This window comes from Camelus bactrianus, chromosome 20 (assembly GCF_048773025.1).
Source record: "Camelus bactrianus isolate YW-2024 breed Bactrian camel chromosome 20, ASM4877302v1, whole genome shotgun sequence".
NCBI classification, from domain to species: domain Eukaryota; kingdom Metazoa; phylum Chordata; class Mammalia; order Artiodactyla; family Camelidae; genus Camelus; species Camelus bactrianus.
The window spans coordinates 20,903,775-20,915,002 of record NC_133558.1 but is presented as its reverse complement, the minus strand read 5'-3'; positions in this window follow the sequence as shown (position 1 = coordinate 20,915,002).

Below are 11,228 nucleotides of genomic sequence, written 5' to 3'. Positions count from 1 at the left end.
GGATCTACAATTATTCAAAATAACAAGTTTAATTAATAAAACATGTTGCCACTATAGCCATGAATTAGAGTGGGTAAAATTATGGCACATGATTTCATGAATAATTATTAAAGCCTTAACAAACATTTGTAAAAGTATAACGAAGACATGGGGAATCATTTAAAATACAGTGTTAAGCAATTTATGCAAGATAAAAAAATCTATATTATAAACTTACTTTTATAAAAAATAGAGATTATAAATTTTGGAAAAAGACTGAAATATACATTAAAATGGTCATAGTGATTATCTCATGTTGGAGCAGAGACAGATTAATTTGTCTCTATTAATTTTGTGGACTTTCAGTCTTCTTCATTGAGCAAGTATTACTATATACTAAGAAAAGTAGTGTGTTAATTTTTATTTTTTAAAACAAATAAGAATGTGACCTGCAGTACTTTTTATGGACTTGGATTTTAGAAGCCCTGGAGCTCCTCCAGCATCTAGTAACCCCACTGAATGGGAGCGAGGGAATTGACAACAGTGAGTCAGTGTTGCAGTCAAAATACTCTATTGTGCATGGTAGATCATCAAAGAAGGCATTGACCAATTCCCCGTATACATTGTGTGTATACGGAGGTTGCCCTCTGGGCCAAATCTTTAGCCATAAAGTAGAGCTCTGTTACAACCACTGATGTTTTCCTTCCAGTGCTGCAGTTTGGCAGAACACTTGGTTATTTCTCCCCTTCCTTGATGGATGTTCCTATAGTTTAAGGATACGTATAAGAAACCTCACTAAATCCTACTTAAGGCTACTCCTGTCTGCATGCAGTACGATCTCCTTGTTCATATATAAAACAAGAATTTCCGCTTTTTCACCATTGACTAGGAACTGACAAGCCTAGAATAGTATGAAGTTGTCTATCTGCCTTAGAAACAGAAGAACTCATTCCAGGCTTTCAGAGAAGCATTTCAGGGTATTGCCAGCGGATAACTAATAACTTTACTTACATGGTCAGTTAATCAGTTGATTAGAAAGTGAATACGGAATGATGAAAATTAAGCTACAAAGATTTCTGTCTAATTTGGAAGACATGTATTTCCTACTCCAAGGGTGAAGATCCCATTTCATTGCTGTGTTAGGTGTACCAGCAGTGTGCTGGCTAGCTCTTGAATTACAATGAACACAGATACCCTAAGGAGAGTTTTGACAAAGTCCTTGTCTTATCTCAAAGGGATGCTTGAAAACTGACTAACATTTGCATTAGTTAATATTATTTGGCCATGCTGAGGAACTATTTTCTCTGGGATAATTAAAAATTTATCCTCATTTTTTGTTGAAGTCAGTTTTCAGACCATGTCCCTCCCTTTTCTGTAATTATTTTCAGTTACTAAAATGATCAGTGACATGGAATAAAAACTAAATATTTATTAATATTGATCACATTCCAGGAACCAGTTAGTCATTAACATGGGAAATCACATAATTCAATCCCCTAATTATAGTGATGAAGAATTAGAAACTCAAAAGAATAGGTCATTGGTCCAGGCTACAGATCAGGCCCCAGAATTCTGACCTCATGACAGTGAACACTGTCTTTTCCAACCTACAATGTATATTCACTAACTGAGCTCCAGAGTAACTTGATTAAGTGAAATGTTTCTTTGTATTGGAAGAATATTAAAAGAGGAAATACTTTTAAAAATAAGTGACTTTTAAAATTTATTTATTTTTTCCCCTTAACAGAAGCACTCGGGATTGAATCCAGGACCTCACGTAAGCCAAGCATGCACTCTACCACTGAGCTACACCCTCTTCCCCTCTAGAAGAGGAAATATTAAGTTGCGGTGTGTGAAATTCATAGAATGAATTTTCTCTCAACTTTTATTCCATATACACTTCTGATCTCAGAAAAACTAATATTTTTTATTTCCTGGGATTTGGACTTAGGTAGAACAAAGTTTAGGTCCTGATAATTTGACCTTATATTTCTTAAACTCACTAATTCTTAGTCTCCTATTCATTTATTAATCAATTGCCTAGCTGGTTATTGAGTGCTAAGAGCTATTCTAGGTGCTGAAGATTCAGCAGTTAAAAATGCCAGGTTTGTCATGGTGATTAGTCGAGAGAGAATACATCTGGAAGTGCTGCTTCTCTAGAGCAAAGTCATCAGCATGTGATAATACGACTTTCGCTCAAAGTGTCCTATGACCATCAGCAGGTGGGCTCATGGACTTTTTCACAGTTTCCATCTCGTCCACCACAGGTACTTGAGCATCAGTAGCAGGGAGAGTTCAGTGTCATAGCCATTTCCTCCTTTTTAAAAACTGAGCAGGGACTTCCCGCAGATGCATGAAAAAATATCAAAAATATCTTTTCCACCCAACACTTAATCGTTACCCTCTACTCTGCTTCACAACTGCAAAATGTGGTTTCTTGGCTCCCTAACATGGAATATCACTTCTTTCCATGAAACTAGGTTGTCAGCCACTCCTCTCACCACATATCAGTCATCCTGCCCCTTCTCCACCTTCTCCCCAAGACCTGGGATCAGATCAGACTTTCTTAAAAGATACATCTGCTTGGAGACAAGTTATGCTGCTTCATTTTCTACCCCTATTGGCTGAAGGGAAAGGTCGGCAGGATGGGGATTTCCAGGAATGCTTCTCTTTCTTAAAATGACTCAATGTAAAAAGCTGGAATGTCTTCCTAAAAAGGAATTAATCTGGACCTGACTTAACTGATGAGGTAGATTCTGGGTTTGAGGTCTGAGCCTGCAGGTGTTGCCTCTGAAAAGAGAGAAGTTGCATTCCTTCTAAAAAGACTCATTTTTCTCTCTTCATCAAATGTTATTTCCTAGCACAGTTATGAGAATGTTAGTGCTCAGTAAATTCAAACCTTCCATTCTGTCATGTCTTAACCTTGTAACCACACTGGGATTACCAAAATGGCTTGGTTCATTTCCTTTTCCGTTTGCAGCTATACACTTCTTTTGCTTTGTTGGGGGTAGTTCCACTTTGTAGCCTGCCTTCTATTCCTTAAGGAAGACTCTTCTCTCACATTGGCCAGGACTCTTCTCCCCGCCTGCATCTTTCATCCTTTGTTGTCCCTGCATATCATTCCATTATATTTTATTTGCCCTTCTGCTCTGCAATTAACTTGAAACATACCCTTTCTCCTCTTTTTATGACTCTTACTATCTCAGATTCACATGAAGGACTCCAATCTTTAATTTTTAAGGTTCTTACAGATTTGTAAACCATTTGATCATTTTCCCACTTTTGAAAACTCATGGCTCCATCAGTTTATGCTTTCACTATACTTTATAAATAAATCTACTGCTACTCTTGTTGTAACATATTATAGAAAGATTATGTAGGCTATGAACTGCTAAGAAACAGGATCTACAGATTCCATTCATCCTGGCAATGCCAGCACTGTGAAGAATGCTTTACACAATTGCAGCCCGAATACATTTTTACTAAGTTTATAGTCTCCAAAGAGAATTGAATATTCTTCTCTTTTTGAAGTTGGGATAGAATTCCTGTACACCCACTATACTTCCAAAAATAGTATAAAATGTTATTTGCAGAATTGTTATAAAGATTAAGTGAGATAATTGAAAAATGCTTAATCAGGACCAGGAACTATTGATTCTTTTTCCATCTTTGCTCCTGCACTTTCTTATGATAACCAGCAGGTGGAGAGATGGCCCTGAACACCTCTCCTTTCAACCTTCCCACCACAGAGATTAAATTTTTTTTACCAGCAATGAGATACTTGCATCACAGCAACTTCCTGTCCACCTAATCCAAAGATGCCTGAAAGGAACAAATATCCTGACTATAGCACTTTACACCCATCTAAATCATGCCTAAAAACCAAAGGGGAAGAGTTCTTGGCAATCCACACAGCCGTATCCTGTTTCTTCTCACAAACTACAAGTATAAGACATCCTTCTCGCCCTATAACTCATAACCTGTCCCTACCCCACTTTCTCACAGGACCTTGAAACCAGACTCATAGTAGGAGCATTACAGTAGCATTATTTGGTGGAGATGAGTGATGTTGCTTCACACATTGGTTGTATAGGAAGGAAATTGATAAGAAGTGGGGATTTTCATCAAGTATCTTTGTTCAGCAAATTGATCTGCTTCATCCAGAAAGAAAGACTCTAGGACCCAGGCTACAGAAGGATCCCAAGATTCAAGGACTAGGTCTTTCAACACTACTCCTGGAAGGAGAAAAGAGACAGCTCGAAAAAGCTCTGCATCTACTTTCCCTACTCATCCAATCGCAGTACCTCGTACAAGATGCCCAGTAGTACCAGCCCTCTAGTCTCGCTGCCACCTCCCTAGTCTTGAAGCTCTTCTTATACCAATATGACATCGAGGTTACCAGCAGTTGATTTTGCTGTTTTGCCTTTATATATTTCAGTTCGTTACCTTCCTGCTCTGCCCAGCTGCTAAGGCCCTTCATAAAGCAGGTCCTCTCCCCTCTCTGCTCTTAGCCCAGACTGCTCCACTCCTGTCAGTCAGCGCTTCTCCTTCAGTTACTTCACCCCTCCTTGCCCCGGTATTTCCAGCCTGAGCCGGTACTGTTTTTGCTCATGTGACTCATGATTGTTCCTTTTCCTCTGCTGTTCTTCTGAATCGTATCTTCCTCCTTCTCTGATTCAAGTCTTACTTCTGCAAATGAACTACATTTTCAAGTTTCTTCTAAATGCTCCAACCTGTATGAATACATCCTTTTTCTACTGTGTTTAAATTTGATTACTTTAAAATTATACTTGTTGGTATTTTCATTATAATTATAAATGTATTGATTATTTTTTCAATTGAAGTATAATTTCTGTATACTATTATGTTACAGGTGTACAATACAGTGATTCACAGTTTTAAAAGGTTATACTCCATTTATAGTTATTACAAAATACTGGCTGTGCCCCTGTGTTGTACATCCTTGTAGCTTGTTTTATACCTAATAGCTTGTACCTCTTTATCCCCTACCCCGTGCTGCCCCTCCCCCTTCCCTGTATTTATTCTGAATGTATTGTTTATTAATTCAACAACTATTAATAATTACCTGTTCTGAACCAGATGTTTCTCCAGGAGCTGAGGGAGAGAATGGTGCACAAGAAAGAGCAAGCCTCAAGGGGCTTACGTTCTGTGTGTTCCCTTCCTTCACCTTGTTAGTGCGGCCACCAACGCTCTCTTCTGAAAGTAGGAGGTATCCAGTAAGTGTTTGCTCTTCGAATTTCACCCGTGTCACTCCACGCTTCTACAGTCCACGTAGCACTTAGCATAATGCTTGGCATTCAGAGGTGACCAGGTAAAATTTGCTGTTTAATTGATGTTGCTGTATCAAGGAGAGATGAAGACGGACATTAGGAAGAGTTTTCTGACTTTGGAAGTGATGATTAAGGAGGCGATCCCTGCCATGCCACTCTCCCCTCCCCTCTTCGCATTTTCACACTTTGGTTCATCACCTTCCTAAAGGTCACCTTGTTTCCCAGATTTAATTCCGTTTCCCTCCTGTGATTTCCAAAGCATCCGAGGGTGTGCTCCTCTGTCCTTGTTTCTTTTTTTCTAGACCCATCCTGGGGCCCGGCTAGCGAGAGGCTGCCTAGTCAGCAGCGTGTACTTGTCAGAGGTCTCCTCAGTTTTCCTCACACATCCGTGACACTCAGTAGTCGTGCCCAGTAATCCATACCATTCCTGCTTAAATGTAATACTTGCGACTGCTGGTTAATGTTTTTCTTTATGACCAGTGAACTTTTAATCTTATTTTAAAAATCTTTTTATACTTCAGGGTCATAAAGATATCATCTAATATTATCTTCTAAAGATTTCATTGCATTGCTTTTTACATATAGATATACAACTCAACTGGAATTAATTTTGCATATGGTGTGAAACAGGTGTCAAATTTTGTTTATTTTTTTCAAAAGTGTATCCAACTGATCCAGCAGCATTTATTGACAAGACCATCCTTTCCCAGCTGCTCAGTTGAAAACAATTAGGTCACAAAAGAGCACAAAAGAGGCACAAAAGAGAACAGACCGTATAATTCAGTTTATACAATGCTACTAAGCATGTTAGAGATACAAAGCAGGTTGGGGAGGTACACTGAAAATCAAGGAAGCGATTGCTTTAGAAGTCTGGGTAACGACTTATCCTGGTGGGGAGACAGAGGAGTGTGGATGGAAAGAGGGACATTATACACTTATGGGAGGTTGGCCCAATGTTCCCAGTGTCCTCTTTCCAGATCTGGGCAGTGGTTCCATGAATATTGGAATATTACTGTAATATGAAACATTATAATAATTAAGTTGTGCATGTATGCTTTATGTGTTTTTCTATATGTGTATTCTATTTCACTATAAAGTGTTAAAATGTAAAATAGTTAATTTCCTGACCAGAACCTAGTCATCAACATTTCTGATTACTACTCAGTGATCAGTGTTTTTCAGCGTTCTAGGGATGCAGCAGCTAACTGAAAATATCGTGCAATACGCATGGCCATTTCAAGGCTCTGATGAGAACTAAATGGAATATAGCTTCTGGAAGTACGTAACTCGATACGTTGTAGAAAATAAATGGTAATTCATTATTTGATTTTCCCTTCATTTGTCTGTGCACCCAGAGCTGGGACAGTAGATCTCATTCACAGTCTCCATCTCTTCCAGGTCAGGAATAGCAGGGAGATACCAGAACCATAGCTTTTTATTTGTGCTTTTTAATCACAGCCAGGGACTTCCCACATAGGTATGAAAAGTCAGGCATCATGTTTCTATCATTCTAAATGCCTAGCATCTCCAATCCTCACTCTGTATTTTGCTTTGCTCTGTAAATGCTCTTTCCTTGCTAATCACCTAATTCATTCCATTAACGGATGTTTTTAGCCTTTATTATCAACAACTAACTTAGTCATTCTGTCCTCTCCTGCTTTCTACCCAAGACTTTAAATAAAGACCTTCTGGTTAGATGTATCTGCTGGAGATAAGTGATGCTGCCTCATTCTTTATCCCCACTGGTTATAGAAAAAAAAACCAGTTATCTGAGAAAGGATGTGATTTTCCAGCAAATCTTTCTCTTTCTCTTTCGTATTTCTCCAAATTATCTCTCACCCAGAAGGAAAGAACCATCACCCAGTCTAACATGAGGATTGATCTTTTGCATGTTATCCCCAGAAGGAAAGAAAAGATATTTCTTCTAAAAGACCTCATGTTCCTCCCTTTTTCATCAAATCAAATATCAGTTTTTAATACATGTCTGGGCATCCCAAAATGCATGGTATTCCTATTACTTATTCCTGCTGTTATCACACTAGTCTCTACTTCCAACCCCCCATAACTAACCTTGGATTGCTCAACATTTTCTTGGTTAATATTTTTTCTAATCCCATTCCTATCTTTCTGAAAGATGTAACTTCTTTATCATTTTTTCAATGCCTTACCTAGCATAGTTTAACTATGTATATCCACTCTGATCTCCCAGCATTATTTAGGGAGGAATTTTAATACCTGTCAAACAGGGTCCCTCACTACCTGCCACCTCCTGACCACCCCCTTGTTTCTATTCCCCAGATGTCTCTAACCAACCTGAAACATGACTCCTTCCTCTACGTTCTAAGTCTCACTTCTTCAGTAAGACTGTACTCACATCTATACAAATGCTTCCTTGTTTTTGCAAATTATGTTTCTACTTAATTTTAATTGTTTTTTCTTAAAAATTAATTTTACCAATCTGTGTTTTGATGTTTTTATAGATGTCTATTGTAGGTCTTGTCACATCATTTTATGTTAATTTTATAGTCTATCTTTACTGTGAGGTTTTAGTTTTCCTAAAGGTAGGATCTGAATCATGTATATCCTTTTATCTCCAGCATTAGAAGAATTCTATGCATATAGAAAGCACTCAGTAAACTTACTGTGAATTGAACATCCCCAACTAGATCACATACGTATGTACCTATACATGTAGTGAGTTCTCAGCTAAAATTTACCAAATGGCAGTGAATGGTTAACACCACTGTAGGAAAAAGATATGAAGGATAGGCATCAAGAATATTTTTCTGACTGCAAGGATATTAGATTTGGAAATACGTGAAAGAGGGACAAAATTGTCTTTCCACCAAATTACCGCTTACTACCGTCAATCTGTGTAGCTGTGGCTCCCACAATTTCTCCTATGTAGGAGCAGATAACTGTTCTTCCTAGAAGATGAGAGGACCCACTGACTAGTGACCAAGGGTTACCCAGTCCCAGGATCATGTCCCAGGCGATACCCGATGCTCCTCATTTTATAATTTATTACTAATCACAAAAGATTTTCTGGATGCTGGGTGTCTTTTATTCTACTTTCCCTTACTCCTCAATATATCCACAAAAAGTCTCATCAAAACTGTATTCTGATATGTTATGGAATTATCTATTGCAGAACCTCTGGAGATTGATCTCTCATCCCCTCATTCTCTTCTCCCAAACGCTGGAGTGCATGAAGTGAAGAGACGAGCAGGAGCCATGTGCCTACTTTGGACCTCAGAACAGAGTATCAAGAGCTCTCCTAGAGTATCCTGTGGGAATCAGTAATCTTTCCCCAGTGTTTTCCCATTATTTTCATGTTAATCACCATCCTTACTTAATGCTGCTGCTGAGGTATTACTTCTTTTTCTGACTAGACTTTGGTAACCCTGGCCCATGGCGCCACCTTGGCTCATTCTCCCTAACTTACTGTCCTGCTGCGGTTCACACGTGCTGCTTTCCGGGAACCATGCGCTTTGTCACCGAACACAATGCTCAGCTTTTCCCCCCAAGTCCCGTTCCTTCTCCCCAACATTTGCATTTAAAACAATATTTCCTTTCTATCTCTCTTTTCTGCACTTACCTTCTTTTATTTGCCCCAGTATTCACAAAAATATTTCCAGTTCTCCTGAGAACTTTCATTTAAAAAAAATGCTGAGGCAGTCCAAGGTGCCCATGTAGGGAAACCCTGAACTCACCTCCTCCCATGGACAAGCCGAATCTGCAGCAACATATGAGACAATTTCCTCTGAAAAGGACCTGAAAATCAGCTGAGCAGCTACTTCACATTGTAGGCAAGAAAAGGGCCACTTGGAGGTGGGTAGGAGAGGCTGAGACAAGGTCTCACCATAAACTCTAACCCTGACACACGAACCTAGTCGGGAGGGAACTCACAAGCCCAGAGCTTCGTTTTGAGAAGCAAAGTGTACCCCAACATCAGGTAGTCCAACTTCTAGGACCTTTGCCTGAGAGATGAGCCTTCAAAACATCTGGCTTTGAAAAGCCGCAGGGTTCACGTCCACGAGACCTGCGGGACAGTGGCCAGCTAAGGGTTCTTAAAGGGCAATTCATTTGCTGCAGGGCCCAGCACAGAAGCAGTCATTTGAAAAGAGCCCATATGTGAAAGAGATTCATTTCCTAATCTTAAAGCTTGACCAGAGGGGCAGGGACCTGTTGGGATATTGTCTGGGGACAAAGGCACGGTGGACACCATTTTTGAGCTCTCCCTCTGCCTTGCTAAAGCTGGCAGGTGCTATTTTATTTTACTTGTTACTCTAGACGTTTTTCCCTTGGTGGGTGCCACTTCACACTTCAACTGACAAGCGCCATCTCTGTACTCCTGGTCTGCCTCGCTAATACATCTCCTTTTTTTCCCCTCTCAGCAGCTGCCAACTTCATGCTCTCCCTCTGTCACACTGCACAGGGCCAGTCTCTCCCAGAGGGGAGCTTTTACACACGTCTGGAGCCCGTGTATTTATTTCTGGTGCCTTGGTTTGTGCAACTGTGGCCGGGGACACCTCTACCTTGTCTGGCTCTGGTGGCCACCAGGGCTTATGCTCAAGGGTCCCACAGGTAACCAACAGAGAAAGATTTCTTAAACAGCTCCCACCCTCAGGGCACAGCAGGAGGCAACAGACCCAGGAGCTCAGTCTTTTTGTGAAAGAAGAGTATATTTGTTTACCATCATAGCTGCAGCCTGAGGGGCAGGGTTCTTATTAAACACACATGCAAGGGCTAACTGAGACCTCAGAAGGCACGTGCTGTCTTTGTGCTCTTCCTCCGCCACACTCCAGAGCACCAGTATCTCTTGGAGGGGAGCTCTTACATGTGTCTGGTGCTCCAGTTTTTCACCTGGCTCCCTGGTTTTTCACTGGGTTCCCTGGTTTTTGTGGCTGCCACTCAGGGGACACCTTTTGATCTCTTGGCTCTGGTGGCCAAGGGGCCTTGCATTCCTGAGTCCCATGGGATTGTAACAACCAGAGGGACAGTTCTTGACAGGCTACCAACCCCAGGGCACTGCACAGACAGCAGACTGAAACACATCCCCACTGCTTCTGTGAACGAGGCTTATATGCTTGTCCTGAAGCTTTGGGCTTGGTGGCAGGCTTCAGGTTTGGCACCCATCGCGAAGTTATGGACATGCTATCAGGGAACGTAGGCCCGGGGACGCCATCCTTGCACTCTTCCTCTGACTTGCTACAACTTGACAGTATAAGCTCCCAGAAAGGAGCTTATACACTCACTCAGAACCTTAAATTCTGCCACTGTTGGCCAGGGGACACCTCCAGTTTTCCTAGTCTGGGGGACAGCAGGGCTTATGTTTGTGGTCCTACAGGACTGTGTATATTTTATACTTTAAAAGCTGCTACCAGAGGGTTTGACTTCCAATCAGTCTGAATCTAAGTGCTGACTGAGAGATCCCAACACTGGCAGGTCTTCACACCCTCAACAACTGGGAGCTGTAAAAAAAAAAATAATAGGCTGCTTAGACAATCGCAGAGGTTTGGGAGACAACAAAGAGCTGGGGCACAGTTAAATGTGGGTTCTGGCCAGCAGAAGTCCCACCGAGACGGAATGAATTACTCGAGACTCTGGAAAGTCAAGAGTGAGAGGGCGTCGGGAGCCAACTCCACAAGCCTCTCAGATGCTCCCACATTTATTGTGTACAATCAAAGGAATAATCACTAACAGTTGTGTGATGGAATGCAGGAATTTTAGGGAAAGACAGGGATGGGATAGAGATTGTAGAATCCACAAGGAGTACAAAGGCTTAGTTTATCTTTAGGAAAATCATGGCGAGAGGGGAACAAGATACATTCTTTAGATATGTTAATTACAAAGCAGACCACCAGACCAGCCAGTTCCTGGTCTTGGGGATATAGACCATCTAAACAGCAGGCACGCCCAGCGTTTATAGCTGAGGGCCTGAGTCGTTGCTTTGCA